Source organism: Grus americana, chromosome 1 (genome assembly GCF_028858705.1).
Source record: "Grus americana isolate bGruAme1 chromosome 1, bGruAme1.mat, whole genome shotgun sequence".
NCBI classification, from domain to species: Eukaryota; Metazoa; Chordata; class Aves; order Gruiformes; family Gruidae; genus Grus; species Grus americana.
The window spans coordinates 143,754,209-143,762,735 of NC_072852.1; positions in this window are offsets into that span (position 1 = coordinate 143,754,209).

The following is an 8,527-nucleotide window of genomic DNA, read 5'->3' on the forward strand; positions in this document are numbered from 1 at the left end:
AATATGTATTTACCACTATGGGAGTCACATCTTCATTGTATGATCTTCAGGTCTACACGTGGCTGGAGGAGCCAGAGGCAGCTGCATACTCGTACTGAACAGCTGTTGTCCCAGTTTAGAGGCACCTTCAGGGCTGTAAATTCCTGCATTTCATCCATTAAATGGTCTCTAATGCTTGATTCTCTCCTGTGTGGAGTAAGCTGCAAAGTGAGTAATGGAGCACTGCGATCTGAGACTGCAACTAAATGGGGAGAAAACAAGAAAATATATCTACTCTGCAGATAAAAAAGATGGAAAGAATAATATCAATAGCATTACAGAGCTACCTTACAAATGTGAATAATGTAGCAAGATAAGACTTAAAAGGAGGAGCAGTGAGAAAACTTCCAAATATAAAGGCATGTTCTCCTTGCTGCTCTAACTGCTATAATGGAGCACCTTTGAATTATTTTTAATGAATTTTATCTACTTTTACTAACCACATCCATTATTCTTTTGAGAAAAAATGTTTTAACTGAAAAATTCAAGACTATATATATCTGTCACTTTAGTGTCTGGGAAACCCAGGTTCCTGCTCTTTGATCTGAGGTTCAAAAGCCAGAGTTCTTCTTTTGATATACCTTATACATTTAAAGAATATTTATTGTTTATCCCAGTTGATTCTCGCTTGGCTTCGTTTGGGCACCCAGGTACTCTGACAGTGCAATCTGACTCAGAGTCCAGAATATATTATTCTAGTATTAAAAGTGATGGAGTCGGGTTTAGGGCTGCTGATCGTGTGCATGCTCCGTCTCCTTATACACAAGTCAAATGAAGCACTGGTCACGATGCTGACCCATAACCAGAAGAAGCTGCTGATGTGGAAGGTGGCAAAACATGGAGCGGTTTCACTGTGCAGGAGGAAAAGGCCAGCAGTGCTCTCTGGCTGCCGCTGACACCCTGGCAGTTTCTTTTTCTGGTGCACCATGTCAAGAACATCAGGTGGAAAAAAACAGAGGAAGGCTTAAATTGTCACACCCTGCCCTTATTTTCATGTGTTTAGGTCATCTGGCACCCATCTTTGCTCATGCTTATTACTGAAGAGAGGCAGGTACCGGTGGAAGAGCAAATCTAAAAACTCAAGAAACAGGCTGGGCAGGAACACAGACCAAAGCCAGACGATACCATCGGTTTGTCCTTCATCTTGTACTGACTGCAAGACACAATAACTTTATTTTGTGTGTTTGCAATCAATAAACTGCCTTGTCCCTGACACAATGTGGAAAGATGTGTGCGCAGTTTGGGATGCCTTAAACCACGCCATTTTTAACATCTGGAGGACACAATTTCTTGGGGTAAGTTATAAAAAGTGTTCAATTTACAGTTTTCTTTTGTGAAAATTAGCAAATCTTACTCTTGATATTTTAGTTAGTTTGGATCAAACCTGGCTGGCTTGTGAACCAGATTTTCGGGAGCTGTCATTTATTAAAACCCCTTTGAGACCCATCGGAGTCTAAACTTGCTGCCATTTAGCTTGCCAAATGCTGGAGGCTCGCCTGGCTATTGCTCATCATTGGAAGAGGTGATTTCTCTGATCCCTGCAATGACAGCTCTCACACAGCCTGCTCTATAGAAGAGCCCCTGCTCCTCCTTGGACAGCCTCAAGCAATGCTTCAGAGAGCTGGGCACTTGCTAGGGTGCCTCGCCTGCTCCTTTTAAGAATCACAGCAAGCTTGTGTGCAAAGTACTTGCTGTTAGTCAGATCGAAACCACCCTTCATTAAACACAGGTTAAGTTAAAGTGGAAATATGTCTATTCTGGAGGGTACATACAAAACAGCTGATGCTTATAAAAGGATTGGGAGAAATGAAGAAAAACAATATGGTCTTCCTACAGCAAGCACAAAAACTAAAGGCTTTGTTTATCTCTCTTTTCAGATGACATGCTGTACGTGCCTTCCTGGCCTGCAAGATTGGGGATCTCTGCTCCCTGCTTGCTGCTCATTGCAAATAACAGTCTTCGGAGTGAACCCTTTCCTGATAAAACACATTAACTTTTACAGCTAATCTACAGCTCTTCTCAAGGTCCTCCAAAGTTTAAGTATGATTCAATTCCTCTTCCCAAAGCTTATACTCTAGCAATACCCACTAGTATTCAAAGTCCTGGAAAACTGAGGACTGTTGCTAGCTGTAGCAAATGCTACTAGTGCAGTGCAGGTGCTAGTTGCATGAAAGGATCTGTTAGTATTTCTTTGACTCCATGTGGGGTACAAATCCACCACTGTGACCGAGGGGTATTTTTCTCTGGGTATCAACATCAACATAAGGAGATTCCGTTCCCTATGTTTCCCCTTCATGGTCCCCTGCTCTTGTATTCTGATTCCTGCCCTGCCCTGTAACTGACCTAAATTCTGGTTGATTTTAATCTTAATTTAAATTAACTCAATACCTGACTTCAAGGTCAAAGGAAAACTGTTCAAAATATCTTTGACATTATCAGATTTTGTACAAGATTTAAACTCAGGAGCACTAAAATATATTCAAACAATAATTACAGTGTGGAATATTTTTAGGACAATGTCAACAACAGTGGTGGAATGTGGGAGTTTTCAGGAGTAGCAAATTCAGTTGGTTCGTGAGAGATTTAATCTGTTATGAAAACGAAAATGAGCTGTTCAGTACATCACAAGTCCACAGGGCTCAATTCCAAGTACCAGCTTTGCAGATCTTTCCATGATTGAATTTAGGCATAGTAAAGGTGAAAAATGCTGATTCTCTAGTCAAAATCCATGTGGAAAAAGAAATGCAGTGACTTTAGAAAGCAAATAAAAATTCCCAAAAAGAAAGCACCGACAGAGATCAGTGCCACTTCTGAAAATAAAATCCTGTGTTCCTGGGAGTCCTTGCTCAGTAGTTTCAGAAGAATGAAATTGTTGTTATGCTTTAATTTTTGGACAGCTTATTCTTGTGAAGAGTTAATCTTATCTAAAAAAAGGATAAAAGCCAATGCAATAAACTGCCTGACAAATGAAATGAGTGTGGTACCTGCGTCTTTCAAAACAAATACCCTAGACAAGGATTAAAATGCTTTCCAAAGATAAGAATCTGCAGTCATCTCAGTACATCCTGAGATTACTGACACTCAGTCTAGCATTATTTCACACTGATCAGTTGATTTTACTTTTTTCAAATAAGTTTGGTTCCAAATACCACAAAGATTTGCTGTTAACAGTTGAGCACAGACAGTAAGCATGGAAAGCATTTAACCTGTTTCAACACACCCTCCACTGGCAAGATGTTGAAATATCACCAGCATTTCCAATAAACCACAGGTGAAATCTGGTGAGGTTTTTCTTCAAGGTAAGTCAGTGCATGTTGTGACTGGAGCTCAATTTCTTGAATTGAGCTAGTAGCTGGAAGGTTATAGGCACTGGTTTTGCTGTTGCTGTAGCTTGTACCATTGCAGCCATAGAAGATGCAACAGGAAGCATCTGTCACTTGGCTTTTTCTAATGAAAAGCTCAAATGACTGTAAAAAACAAAATCTATTTCATTAATCTAATTTGACTCAGAATGTCAAATTTGTCACTCGGCAGCAGAAAAATCCAACAACTGCATTTTTTCATAATGCATGAAAACAACTGCATTCATAAGAAGTTAAAAGTAGTATGGAAAAAAAATCATTCTTAATGTTCTTATCTTAGTTTCAGTATCTCCTATACAACTGCATGTTCAGATGTTCTCCGGAAGAGCTCTTAAACTAAATCCTTATCTCGTCCCCATCGATGTCTGCAGCAGTGGAGGGAGGAGGGGGAGGGAAGCCGGCTGGAAATTCCAGGGTGCATTTCATGGAGTTTCCCAACCATTTGGGACTCACCAGTATGCACAGGAGCATGCAACACCTCACAAGAACACCAGCATGAAATCAGCGCCTGCCCGATGCCGGTCGTGGCATCATGCCCTAGCGACCCTCTGCGTACTGCAGCAAAACCCTCTTGGCTGTCAACCTGCTTTCCTAGCAGGCTCATCCCTCACACAGCACCCTTGGGGATGAGTATCTGTTCTCTACAAACTCACAGAAGCAAATCAAGACCAAATCTCATTCTTTCCCTACCTTACCCTCGCTAATATCTTAACATTCATTAAAGTTAATTTTCACACAAACTGGCTAAATGAGAACAAAATACCATTACGGGCTCCAGAAGCTGAAATGGTGACAGGGATAGTTATGAATTTCTGTGATAAATAGGTCAAGGTACAGTTGCCTTATGTGTGGGACATAAAAGTTTATTTTCAGAAACCATGCTATTTCTTTCATGATTTGAAAGGCGGGCCAGGATTTCGGTTGTGCAGTCCCAACCAGTGACTAACTCACAGGACAGGCTGTGAACCAGTCTTGAAACAGTTGTTTAAACCCCAGGTCTTCTTCGTTCATCCTATGATTTCTGAGAGGGGTTTCACCACTTTGCCTTTGTTGGATGTATTCCAAAATAGTTCAAACTCTGAAAGATGAAATACTGCCCTGGTGTATTCGCGGCGTGGTCTTCTGCCCGCTGTGCGCAGCAGGTGAGGACTCGGGGAGAAATGAGAGAGACGGGATGAAATACCTTTTCACGGGAGAAGGAAAGATTACTGGTTTTGTATTGGCTCCATTACTTGCTCCTTCTTTTTAGCAGTGGAAACACTGGTGACAAGTTTGAGGATGCTTATTTTCTCCTCTGGCTTTTCGATTTTTGTCGGATTTTTTTTTTCTTTTTTTTCAAATGTGGGGAAGGTACACAGAGAGGATATACTCGCTTTAATAAAACATTTTTTCTTACAGGTTAAAAAATACTATTTATGTTTCTTTTCATCTCCCATGTAACCCACCATAATTTTCTAGCTATTATTGTTTAGGTATTTTTTAGTAAGTCAGATCTTTCTCCCATATATGTATTTGTTATCTTCCATTTCAGGTTCCATTCCTCTCAGCTTCTTTACCCTTTTAGGAAACAGGAATACAGCCCCTTGCCTGCAACACAAAATTGTTCCAGGATGACAAGAGCTCTGCCTTTTACCACGAAAGAGCAAGGGAAGCTGTGTTGGATATTTTGCAAAGGAATGTGCCAGAGGCTTAGAAATTTCAAAAATAGGTCAAAATTCAATGATGGGAGATGGAAGAAGCAGACTTCTTCAAAGAAGAGTAACTGAAAGCCACGGGAATTATGTTTAGCCTATAATCTTTCCTAGCATTACAGGACTGTAATGCTGTAATTAATTGCATAGTTTATTATTATTATTATTAGAATATTAATAATATTATTAGAATCTTAAGGATCTTAATATTACATCATCTTAAAGATTATGTAATCAAAAGATTATCACAAATGCACTTGTACACAACTACTCCTCCATCTTCAACAGATTGTTTTATAGACAATGGCAAAATATGGTAAAATTTCCTTTGCCATCTTTTCAGTTTAGATGTGGGACTAGGGCAATATTTTGACTTGTAGTTGAAGGGCCCCATACATGGTGTTAATGTGAGTAGATGGGAAAAGAGAAAGAGAATAGAAGTGTAACTGACTGTTAGGCATCCATTTGGTGCAAAATACTCCAAAAATTGAGGATGTCCCAAAAAGATAAATGAGTTCAGTTTCATTCCTGAATTTATAATTCTGTTATTGTCTTCCCCAGAAAATAAAAGTATAATACTAAGGTCAAAACCATAGTACTTATTGCAAGTATTTTTAAGGACACATGTGGCAAGTATGAAATTTAACAAAGTGATATGGTAAAAAATTAAACATGCACGATTGACTGGAATAATGAAAAGACTTTTTCTAAATGAGACAGGTAACCCCTTCTAATGTACAAATTGTTGTATACTACCCATTAAAAGTGTTTTATATTGCTTATAATATTTCAGTACTTTATAACTTGAACTGTTAATTCTTAATTTTTATGTTTTGTTGGGTGCTTGCTTGTCAGGTGTCTGATTTTTTTTAAAGACGTTTAACTTCAGCCAAAATATTTCTTTTTTTTTTTTTTTCTTTGGAGTTCAGACTTGACATTATGAATCATTTCTTTACAGAGAGGGTAGTGAAACACTAGAACCAGTTTCCTAGAGAGGTGGTCGATGCCTCAAGCCTGTCAGTGTTAAAGAGACATTCGGACAATGGCCTTTGGTCAGCCCTGAAGTGGTCAGGCAGTTGGACTAGATGATAATTGTAGATCCTTTCCAACTGAAGTATTCTAGTCTAGTCTAATCTAGTCTAGTCTATTTTTTTATTACTAACTTGTGTTATTTGCTGACATTGAAATATTTCTGCTGATACATTTTTTGCAATGACCAGGCATGTTTATTCTTTTAGGTAAGGACTTGAAATTTTATATCGGAGCTGTTAATGTCAGTAACAGACCTTATCAAAGTGAAGAACATCCAACATATAGACAAATGCCCTGCACAGCATGTGACTCCTTGTCAGAACACTCTCCTTATTTCTGTAGCACCCGGATTGATTCAGTGTATACCTTCCATATTCTTTAGTATATCAAGCAGGGTCCTGCACATAAAAGACTCCTTCATGATCTAGGTGTGAACCATTCAAAAAGCAGCTTCTTTCTGCTGTTTGGACTCATCTCTCTGTGGTTAAGTTATATACAGTATGCAAACAGAAGTACCTGAATAAAGGATTTAGCTTAATCCTCACTCTTTATTCTGACTTTGGGATACTTCACTTTGAAGCTCTAATAATGACCTTCTGAAATAATTTAATGTGAGACAGCTTTACCTACTGATGTGGTACATATGAAGTCTGGTTTAAAGTTATCTTTCCTTGGCATAGGTATTGTCACTGGTGGCAACTGAGTACCAGGCAGGTACAGGACCGTGCTGAATGAGAATGATGCTGGTACAAATGACTGCAGATCAGGCTTTTACACACTGCTCTCTGTAGTATTTTTGGTGAGTTCACAGTTTTGAATGCTTGCTTATTGTGGTTACTACTAGCTAACAGGCAATGCCTGATAATGAATGAAAGCCCAAAGTTTCCAGTAAGTTCAGAAAATAGGTGTTCTTAGGCAGATTGTAATGATATAATGCAAACAAGTGCAAAGCAGTAGGAAACTTTCAGTCCTCTTTAGTGATAAAACTCTGTAGTGCAATCATGTATGGGAATTGTAATTAAGCTTACTTGCATTTTAAAGCTAGATCTTTTTTAATTCTTGCCCATTGTCTCTTCTCCTGTCAGTGGGCATCACTGAGAAGAGTCTGGCTCCATCTTCTTTACTCCCTTCAGCTATTTACACACACGGATAAGATCTCTCTGAACCTCCTCCAGGCTCTCAGCCTCTCCTTGTATGGAAGATGATCCAGTCTTTTAATTATCTTTGTGGCCCTGCACTGGACTCACTCTACATCTTTCTTGTACTGGGGATCCCAGCACTGGACCCAGCACTCCAGATGTGTCTCACCAGATCTGAGTAAAGACGACCCACCTTCCTTGATTTGCTGGCAACGCTTTGCCTAATGCAGCTCAGGAGGCTGTTGGCCTTTGCTGCTACAGTGCATTGCAGGCTCATGTTCATCTTGTTGTCCTTTGGGACACCAAGGTCCTTTTCTGTAGAACTGCCTTCCAGCCAGTCAACCCTCAGCATGTACTGGAGCCCAGCATTACACCTCCACAAATACAGGACTTTGCATTTCCTCTTACTGGGTTTCATGATATTCCTCTCTGCCCAATTCTCCAGCCTGTTAAGGTCCCACTGAATGGCTGCACAACCCTCTGGTGTGTCAGTCACTCTCCCCTGTTTTTTATCATCTGCAAATTTGCTGCGAGTGCACTTTGTCCCAGCATCCAGGTCATTAGTGAAGATCTTAATCTGTATTGGCCACAATATCAACCCTTGCTGTACACCACTAGTTGTTGGCCTCCAGCTGGGCTTCGTGCCATGGATCACAACACTTCGGGCCTAGTAGTTCAGCCATTTTTCAATCCCCTTCAACTCTTATCTAACCTGTACTTTGTCAACTTGTCTATGAGGATGTTGTGGGATACAGTGTCAAAGGCCTTACTAAAGTCAAAGTAAACAGCATCCACTGCTTTCCTGCCATCCACCAAGACAGATGCCTTGTACAATGCTATCAGGTTGGCTGAGCATGATTTCATGTATTTGGAAGTGGTTTCCAGGTTTAGTTGCTCCATCACCTTCCCAGAGATTGAGGTGAGACTGATCAGCCTGTAATTCCCCCATCCTCCTTCTTCCCCTTTTTGAAGACAGGAGTGATATTTGCTTTCTTCCAGTCCTCAGGAATCTCTCCCATCTTCCAGCTCCATTAGCACTCATGGATGCATCCTGTGAGGCCCAATGGATTTATGTACATCCATATTGTTAAAGTGCTCACTAACCTGGTCCTTCTCTGCTAAGGGTGAGTTTTCTTTGCTCCAGATTTTCCTTCTGGTCTTAGGCTCCTGGGATTTCTGAAGGCGGATCTTGCTAGTAAAGATTGAAGCAAAGAAAGCATCAAGTACCTCAGCATTTTCTGTGTCATTTGTCACCAAGTCCCCT